The sequence below is a fragment of the Apium graveolens genome, chromosome 10 (genome assembly GCF_009905375.1).
Source record: "Apium graveolens cultivar Ventura chromosome 10, ASM990537v1, whole genome shotgun sequence".
NCBI lineage: Eukaryota > Viridiplantae > Streptophyta > Magnoliopsida > Apiales > Apiaceae > Apium > Apium graveolens.
The window spans coordinates 9,080,699-9,091,230 of record NC_133656.1 but is presented as its reverse complement, the minus strand read 5'-3'; the positions used below and the strand labels follow the sequence as shown (position 1 = coordinate 9,091,230).

At 40.8% G+C, this 10,532-nt stretch overlaps 1 non-coding gene across 1 annotated transcript; it reads right to left on the bottom strand.

Moving 5' to 3' along the window:
- Positions 1-1,101: 1,101 nt before the first annotated feature.
- LOC141694420 (small nucleolar RNA R71) lies at positions 1,102-1,205 on the bottom strand. The gene has a single exon (XR_012563728.1). It is a non-coding gene; the product is annotated as a small nucleolar RNA R71 (small nucleolar RNA).
- Between the last annotated feature and the right edge of the window lie 9,327 nt (positions 1,206-10,532).

Below are 10,532 nucleotides of genomic sequence, written 5' to 3'. Positions count from 1 at the left end.
GAATTCTTTAGTTAGTTGTTTAATACCTTAGTGTGTGATGATTGTATGATATCTAGCATTGGTTGTGCTTATTCGTCTTATGTGCGTCGCGAACATATAAGATAAGGTGTTAATCTCTTGTGAAGCGACGGTGGGTCTTGAGGTTTAGAACTTGCCATGCTAGCATAGGCTCATGTATGTATATGCATGATTAGTGGGTAACTCTAACCGTTTTACTTGCCCTGTGTAATCATAAGGAATAACTTGTGCTTAAATCGTTATGTTGTCAAATTCTGTATACATATAGGGTCCCAACATAATTGATGTCTATTTAACTTCTATCTTAATTGTGGATGTTTGGTAGAATGGTATTAGTACAACGAAAGTTGGCTTTTATCAGTTTCGTGTTGTTCGATTAATATCATCACCGTTACATGCTAAGGGTAATAACGATAACTATTGAAGGAAGTAGTAATGAAGTTATGATTTCATGTGTGTTTAATATTGTTAATTCAAGTGTCAATTAAGTGTTTAATTCTCGTAGTTAATTATAGTTTATAATTAGTTAATCAATCTACGTGCTATTGTCTTGACATTGAGAAGTAATCATACATTGGTGAGTAAGTGTTAATTGAGCATAATTAGTCTGAGTCTCTGTGGGAACGAACTAGAATTATTCTATATTACTTGCGAACGCGTATACTTGCGTGAATTATTAGCGCGTGTTTTGTGCTTAACAAGTTTTTGGCGCCGCTGTCGGGGACTCGACGTATTTGTTTAGTTTATGTACTTACCATCAGTGGTTATTAGGACTCATTGATTAAGACGTGTTACTTATTGTTTATGCTTGTGTTTCAGGTACCGTAGCGAGCGTTTATGCAAACACGTTCTCGTACTCGCAAGAGGACTTTAGATACGGCTGAGGAGACAGACTCAGTTCTTGATATTCCGGAGAAGACAGACTCAAATATAATGGTGTGACAGATGAGGCTATCAAGATGAGGCTTTTCCCATTCTCTCTAAGGGATAAAGCTAAGGACTGGTTACATTCTGAACCAGCTGGGTCCATCACTACTTGGCAAGATCTTGCGGAAGTTCTATCCAATGGCGAAGACTGCAGCTATGAGCAGTGCTCTTACTCAGTTTGCGCAGCAACCAACAGAATCTATGTGCGAAGCTTGGGAGCGCTACAAGGAGATGTTGAGAAAGTGTCCACATCATGGTATGCCTGACTGGATGGTGATCACTGGTTTCCATAATGGTTTGGGGGCCCAATCTCGGCCAATGCTCGATGCAACAGCTGGAGGCGCCTTGTGGGACAAAAGCTATACTGAGGCTTATAATCTTATTGAAACTATGGCTGCAAATGAGCATCAAAACCCAACTCAAAGGATGATGCCTAGGAAGGTAGCAGGTATTCTGGAAGTCGATGCAGCTACAACTATTGTAGCGCAGCTCCAAGCGCTGTCTTTGAAGGTCGATTCTTTAGCCACCTATGGAGTCAATAAGATAGCTATGGTCTGTGAGCTTTGTGCAGGTTCTCATCCTACAGATCAGTGTTCTCTTGTTAATGAATCTGTTCAGTATGTGAATAATTATCAGCGTTCGCAGCAGCCTATGCCAGCTACTTATCATCCTAACAACAGAAATCATCCCAATTTCAGCTGGAGCAATACTCAGAATACTGTTCAGCAACCAAATCAGCAGCCTATCAGTAAGCAGTTTAATCCACCTGGATTCCAGCAACCATAACATTATGCTCAAAGGCAATCATATCCTTAACAAGGAGGTGCTGCTTCACCTTCTAGTGCTAATTTCGAGGAACTCAAGTTGTTGTGCAAAAGTCAGGTTGTTTCTATCAAGACCTTGGAAAATCAAATCGGTCAAATAGCCAATGCCTTGCTCAATCATCAACCTGGCACACTTCTCAGCGATACTGAAGTGCCGGGCAGGAAGGAAGCTAAGGAGGAAGTAAAGGCTGTTACCTTAAGGTCTGGAAAAGTTGCTGATGCTGAAAAAGCGAAGGACGGAGAAGCTGAAGTTGTGGATGAAGAAGAGAAGCAAAAGGAGAAAGCGGCGGAACCAAGGAAGACTACTGTTGAACACACTCTTCTTGAGGGTAATATAGGGGAGAAATAGCTCTATCCTCCACCACCTTTCCCTAAGAGATTGCAGCAACAAAAGCTGGATAAGTAGTTCGGTAAGTTTCTGGAGCTGTTCAAGAAACTTCACATCAACATCCCTTTCACTGAGGCTCTGGAGCAAATGCCTAGTTATGCGCAATTCATGAAGATTATTCTTTCAAGGAAGGTGAAACTGGATGACCTTGAGACCATTGCTCTAACAAAAGAGTGCAGTGTTGTGTTGTAACAAAAACTACCTCCAAAGCTTAAAGATCCAGGTAGCTTCACCATTCCTTGCACCATTGGCAAGTTGTCTTTTGACAAATGCCTCTGTGATTTGGGAGCAAGCATCAATCTGATGCCGTTGTCTATTTTCAAAAAGTTGAATTTTCCTGATCCAAAGCCCACCTACATGTCTCTACAATTGGCTGATCGTTCTATTACATATCCACAAGGCATAGTGGAGGACGTGTTAGTAAAGGTGGATAAGCTCTTCTTCCCTGCAGACTTTGTCAATTTGGATTTCGAGGAAGATAAGAAGATTCCCATAATCTTGGGAAGACCTTTCTTGGCTACAGGCCGTACCTTGATAGATGTGCAGAAAGGTGAACTTACTATGAGGGTGCAGGATCCGGATGTGACATTCGATGTATTCAAGGCGATGAAATTCCCTACAGAAGATGAGGAGCGCTTAAAGGTGGATTTGATTAATTATGCGATAACGTCAGAACTTGATCATATGCTAATGTATGATGCCTTAGAGAAGGCCTTAGTAGGGGAGTTTGACAGTGATGATGAGGATGGCAATGAGCAACTATAATATCTAAATGCTTCTCCCTGGAGGTGAAAGCTAGACATTCTATTTGAATCTCTTGGTACTTCTGATCTCAAGAATGCTGAAGAAAAGCTCAAACCATCTATTGAGGAAGCACCTACTTTGGAGCTTAAACCATTGCCTGAACACTTGATGTATGCTTTTTTAGGTGATGCATCTACTTTACCTGTTATTATTGTATCTGACCTTTCAGGTAGTGAGGGGCACAAGCTCTTGAGGATCTTAAGAGAATTCAAATCGGCTATCGGATGGACTATAGCAGAAATCAAAGGGATCAGCCCTTCGTACTGCATGCATAAAATTCTGCTAGAGGAAGGTAGTAAGCCGACTGTTGAGCAACATCAACGACTTAATCCTATCATGAAAGAAGTGGTGAAGAAAGAAATTCTGAAGTGGTTCGATGCAGGAATCATATATCCTATTTCTGACAGTTCTTGGGTGAGCCCCGTGCAATGTGTACCTAAGAAAAGAGGTATCACTGTGGTAGAAAATGAGAAGAACGAGCTCATCCCCACTCGAACAGTCACAAGATGGAGGGTATGCATGGATTATAGGAAGTTGAACAAAGCCACGAGAAAGGATCACTTCCCTCTTCCGTCTATTGATCAGATGCTTGACAGGTTGGCTGGTCATGAGTATTATTGTCTTCTGGATGGCTATTCGGGGTATAATCAGATTTGTATTGCACCAGAGGATCAAGAAAAGACTACCTTCACTTGTCCATTTGGCACGTTTGCTTTTCGCAGAGTTTCGTTTGGCTTACGTGGTGCACCTGCCACATTTCAGATATGTATGATGGCTATATTCTCTAATATGATTGGAAACAATGTCGAAGTGTTCATGGACGACTTCTCCGTTTTTGGACACTCATATGATTAATGTTTGAATAATCTTCGTTCGGTGCTCAAAAGGTGTGTGAAAACTAATTTGGTGCTCAATTGGGAAAAATGTCACTTTATGGTGCGTGAAGGCATTATTCTTGGGCATAAGGTCTCTAGCAAGGGTCTTGAGGTGGACAAAGCCAAGGTGGGAGTCATTGAAAATCTTCCACCACCTGTTTCTGTGAAAGGAATCCGTAGCTTTCTTGGCCATGCGGGTTTTTATCGGCGTTTCATCAAGGTCTTCTCGAAGATATCTAAGCCATTGTGCAACTTGCTCGAGAAGGATGTGCCTTTGAAATTTGATGATGAATGTTTGGCAGCATTCGAGACTCTCAAGAAGAGTTTAATAACTGCACCAGTTATTACGGCACCTGATTGGACAAAACCTTTTGAGATGACGTGTGATGCGAGTGATTATGCGGTGGGAGCAGTTCTTGGGCAGCGCAAGAATAATCTTTTTCATGTGGTCTACTATGCTAGTAAGACTCTAAATGGAGCTCAAATGAACTACACCACTACTGAGAAGGAGCTCTTAGCTATAGTCTTTGGTTTCAAAAAATATCGATCTTATCTGTTTGGGACAAAGGTGACAGTATTCACTGATCATGCTGCCATTCACTATCTAGTCTCAAAGAAGGATTCGAAGCCTAGACTTATTCGTTGGGTGCTCTTGCTACAGGAATTTGAGTTAGAGATCAAGGATCGAAAAGGTATTGAGAATCAAGTAGCTAACCATCTCTCTAGATTGGAGAATCCCGATTCTACTTCACATGATAAGACATTGATCAAAGAATCTTTTCCGGATGAGCAATTGTTCGCAGTTCAGGAGGAAGAGCCATGATTCGCAGATATTGTGAACTATCTTGTCAGTAATATAATGCCTCCTAATATGAATACAGCTTAAAAGAAGAAGTTTCTGCATGAGGTGAAGTGGTACATGTGGGATGAACCATATTTGTTTAGACAAGGAGCTAACCAAATCATCAGGAGATGTATCCCATTCTGTGAGACAGAGTGGATATTACGAGACTGTCATTCCACAGTTTACGGTGGACATTATGGTGGTGAAGAGACAGGAGCTCGTATTTTGCAAGCAGGTTTTTTCTGGCCTACTTTGTTTAAGGATGCACATCAATTCATTTCAAGGTGTGATCTTTGCCAAAGAGTGGGGAATCTTACGAAGAAGGATGAGATGCCGTTAAATGTGATGCTTGAAGTCGAGGTCTGTGATGTTTGGGGGATCGATTTCATGGGACCATTTATCTTATCCTGCAATAATAGTACATCTTGCTGGCAGTCGATTATGTCTCAAAATGGGTAGAAGTCAAGGCTCTACCGACAAATGATGCGAAGGTAGTGTTGAATTTTCTCCATAAGCAGATATTCACAAGGTTTGGAATGCCACGAGTAATCATAAGTGATGAGGGGTCGCATTTCTGCAATCGCAAGTTCACTTCAATGATGCAGTGCTACAATGTGAATCATCATGTTGCTACTGCCTATCATCCGCAAACGAATGGTCAAGCTGAAGTGTCTAATAGAGAGATCAAGTGCATTATAGAGAAAGTTGTTTTTCCGTCAAGGAAGGATTGGTCTTTAAAGCTCGATGAAGCTGTTTGGGCTTACAGAACAGCATACAAGGCTCCACTTGGGATGTCCCCGTTTCAACTTGTTTATGGTAAGGGATGTCATTTACCTGCGGAGCTTGAGCATAAGGCTTATTGGGCGTTGAAAAAGTTGAACCTTGATCTAGATGCAGCTAAGAAGAAGCGAATGCTTCAGTTAAATGAACTTGATGAATTTCGACTCCAAGCGTACGAGAACAACAAAATGTACAAGGAAAAAGTGAAAAGGTGGCACGACAAGAAGCTATCTCCTAAGTCATTCGTGCCGGGGCAACAAGTTCTTTTATTCAACTCTCGTCTCCGACTTTTTCCTGGAAAGTTGAAATCATGGTGGTCTGGACCTTTTATTGTGAAAACTGTGTTTCCACATGGAGCGGTGGAGATTTTTGAGAATGATCTGGGCCAAGCATTCAAGGTTAATGGTCAACGATTGAAGCATTACTATGGGGACACGTCAAACCGAGAAGTGGTTAGTGCCGTTTTATTGTCAACTTGAGCGAGGTACCCTACGTCAAGCTTATGACGAAAAAGAAGCGCTTCTTGGGAGGCAACCCATGATTTGTGACTATATGAACCCTTAGAAGTTAGTAAACTATCCAAAACCACAAAAAAATCAGAAAAACCAGGGCAAGAAAATTTTTTCCAGAAAGCCCCGGGGCGCCTGCTCAGCTTTGCTGAGCGACCGCTCAGGATGCTGGGTGCCCGCTCAGCTCTGCTGAGCGACCGCTCAGACCTCGATTGCTGGAAAAAATTTCTGCCTTCTAAAAAATCCAAAAAAATCAAAAAAAAAATAAAACAAAAATATATCCCACAACCCACGAATTCTTTTCCCAGTACCCACATTTTTTACCCACAAAACCCCACTCCTATTCAATTTTTAACCCTAATTCCTACCATATATATACATACAACTCCTCCATATACACTCCCACATACTTTCAACTCTAAAACTCTCTCCCACACTCAAAACACAACTCTTACACACTTTTTCTCAGTTTTAATGGCACCTAAGAGATCCCGAACTATTGATAGCAGCTTCACCGTTCCTACTGCTGATTCTTCGAGGGGAACTACTGCAAGGCCTCGTTTGTTTGATAGGGCTGCTGAGGAGGAGTATACTAGGCTTCTGTCTAAGCCGATTTTGAAGGAGAGGGAATTCTTACCATCGGGGAGGGATGGTGAGTTGTTTCCGATGATTGCTGAAAAGGGGTGGATTTCTTTTTGTGAGTCACCGGAGGCGGTTCCGATGAGCATGGTTCGCGAGTTTTATGCGAACGTAAAGGCTAAGAAGAATGGGTTCACTGTTGTTCATGGGCTTACTGTGGATTATCATCCAGAGGCGATTCGCCGTGTGATTGGACAACGACAACGGAAACCCTCAGAGGAGAATTGGAATGAGAAGACCTCCGAGGATTTTGATTTGGATTTGATTTGTGCTACTCTATGTCGGTCGGGCATGGTGTGGAAGTTCAAAACGGGAACTAAAGAGTATCGTTCTTTTTCGGTGATTGCGATGAATAGGTATGCTCGTGCATGAAATGCCTTTATTTATGCTAATATTCTTCCTACTTCACATGCACATGAGATTACAGTTGAGTGAGCATGGTTGTTATGGGGTATTTTGAATGAGGAGTATTATGTGGACCTTGGTGAGTTTATCTACCAAGGGATTTTGAAGTTTTTGAGGGGAGCGAAGCACATGAACATCCCTTATGCATCTACTATCATGAAGCTATGCCGCGTAGTGGGAGTTCATTGGCCTTCTCACGAGCAGTTGCAGATGTCGGCCGCTCCTATTGATTCAGCGACTCTGAATGTGATGTAGGAGTGGACGGGTGGAGAGCCAGAGGAGCATGGGTTGGGTTATCGTCTTCCAGGAGGACGTCCAGCAGCTGGTGCTACCATGGCTAGGCCGGTTCGTGATGAGGCAGGTTCTTCTAGAGCTTAGGAGGGTGCTGGGATGGCTGATGCCCAGTATAGGAGGCCGTCGAGGAGGATGGATGCGATGTATGAGACACATAGTAGGTTTGCTCAGGAGCTCACCCTTGCTCTTGGGATTGCTTTCAGAGGCCTTGGAGCTGACATCCAGTGGCCCGTTTTTGGTGAGGACTCTGCTTATCCGCCTCCGGATACTCCACCATCTGAGGGTGATGATGATGATTTCTCCGAGTAGGTATACCCTGTGTTCCTTTCTACTACCTTCACTGGGGATAGTGAAGATTTTAAGTGTGGGGGTGGTAGTTAAGGAATATTTGTGTGTGTGTGTCATGTAGTTGCATATTCATGATAGTTAATTCATATAATTACATAGTTTTGCCATATAGTTTTTTTTTAATTTAATTTTATTGCTTTATTTATCATGTCATTTATCTCATTCATATAACATGATCCCTTTTGCATTGCTTTACCGATTGATTTGTGATATTGATGCGAGTGTAGTGATAGCGTTAGAGTGAAGTTGAGTCTTATAGGTTGACATGCATGCTAGAAACACTTGTAATTTCACTAAATCTTAGAGTATGCTTAAGGACTAGATTGTTGTCATGGTTTGATGGTTTTTGAGGTTAATCTATTGATTATGCTTAGAATTTATGATAGGCTCTTAATGATAAAAGGCATGAAAAGAATAATTTGGAGTAAAAATTGGAATTCATTGCTAATTGTGGCTAGGTGTCAAATGGCTAGTAGCCGGCTCGTATTTTTATGCGATTAGTCTAGGGTTGAGCAAGATGGAGCGGAACGCACTTGCTCAGAAATTTGAAAGAAAAAAATAGAAAAAAATAGAAAAAAAGAAGAAAATAAATAAATAAATAAATAAAGAATTAATGCATAATTGATCACGAGTGGGCTCTTTGGTATTCGAGTTATTAAGTTCTTAGGGGACTTTGTGCCTAGTGACCTAAGGCTTTTATAGTATGGGATCTGCTAACCTAACGCTCGCTAAATGGATGCCATTGCATAAGTCTTTTGTGGACCTCACTCATTGCACGGTCAAATAAGCATTTGTTGTTGTGTAAATAAAACCATGATTCCGTAATAAGCTCCAGTAATCTTGAAGTGTTTAAGTCATTTTGTGCCTAGAATTTATTCTTCGTATAATCATATGATTGCCTTGAGGATAGTCGAGTTATGATAATTGATCTAGTTTCGAAGCATATCTGTTAAGCATCCACACACACCACCTTTCTGGTTGTATGTTAGTTTGCATGATTTGATTGATCTTTATTCGCCTAATTGCATTTGTTGAGATGTCATGAGTTGGTTGGTTTAGTCATTGTGAGGGGGATCGCTGTATTTCATATAGATTGCATTCATGCATGTTTTTGTTTTGTTTTTGAGTCTATGATGCTTGAGGACAAACATCGATTTAAGTTTGGGGATGTGATAAGTGGCATTTTATACAACTCAAAACGTCCTATAATGGCTTGAATTGATGTCTTGAAATCAAGTATTTTGTGTATTTGATGTGTTTTTCTAGTGTTTGTGAATTTCAGGGTATAACTTGCGTTTTAGGGGAGATTTCATCAAGAATAAGCCTAGAGGAGTGCTTGGCATTGTAAGTGGGAAGTTAGGAGCATAACGCAGCAGAAAACAGGAGCAAAATAATAATTTTTCCAGTGAGGTGATGGGCGCCCGCTCAGCCTAGCTGGGCGGCCGCTCAGGAAGCTGGGCGCCCGCTCAGGATTGCTGGGCGGCCGCTCAGGGTCGTGAAATAAATCCTGATTTTTAGAGTTCTATTTCTGTTGGACTTCCGACTCCTGAGATAGCTGGGACTTGTGGGGCTTCTATATAAGTAGTTTTCAGAGACGTTTCATGAAGTGTCATGGTATCAATCAAGGAGCAAGGAGAGAAGGAAGAAGACCGTTTTAGCACATCACAATGAAGGAGAGGAAGCATAGTTTTCTTGTGATTCTTTTATTCGTTGTATCAGTGGATGCTAGTTTTCTTTACTTTGAACCTTATTACTCTTGTGACGTACTCTGGTTTTAATAAGTATTTTTATTAGTTTATCTTGTGTGTTATTAGCATGTTTTCATATGAACCCATGGCGACGATGAGTTCTATCATGGGTTAATCGTGATCATGGGGTCATAATGGATTTACTATGGAATTCTTTAGTTAGTTGTTTAATACCTTAGCGTGTGATGATTGTATGATATCTAGCATAGGTTGTGCTTATTCGTCTTATGTGCGTCACAAACATATAAGATTGGGTGTTAATCTCTTGTGAAGCGATGGTGGATCTTGAGGTTTAGAACTTGCCATGCTAGTATAGGTTCATGTATGTGTACGCATGATTAGTGTGTAACTCTAATCGTCTTACTTGCCCTGTGTAATTATAAGGAATAACTTGTGCTTAAATCATTATGTTTTCAAATTCTGTAGACATATAGGGTCTCAACATAAATGATGCATATTCAACTTCTATCTTAATTGTGGATTTTTGGTAGAATGGTATTAGTACAACGAAAGTTGGCTTTTATCAGTTTCGTGTTGTTCGATTAATATCATCACCGTTACATGTTAAGGGTAATAACAATAACTATTGAAGGAAGTAGTAATGAAGTTATGATCTCATGTATGTTTAATATTGTTAATTCAAGTGTCAATTAAGTGTTTAATTCTCGTAGTTATTATAGTTAATAATTAGTTAATCAATCTACGTGTTATTTTCTTGACATTGAGAAGTAATCATATATTGGTGAGTAAGTGTTAATTGAGCATAATTAGTTTGAGTCTCTGTGGGAACGAACTAGAAATTATTCTATATTACTTGCGAACACGTATACTTGCATGAATTATTAGCGTGTGTTTTGTGCTTAACAATCCCCGCTTTAAATTTTCTTCAGTAAGATTAATTGTAATTTTTTTTTCAAAGGCCCTGAGTATGGGTGGGATCTGCGTCACACGTGGAAGCGGTGCCAAGAAGAGGGGAGATGAAAGAAGAAGGGAGAAGAGGGAAGATGGTGAAGGCACCAAGAAAAATGTCCTACCTATCCAAATCCAACAAAACCAAACCTCTAAGCCTGCAAACTCAAACACTCAACTACCCTCGACCGCTAAGCCCAAACTCCTGTACAAATAAATT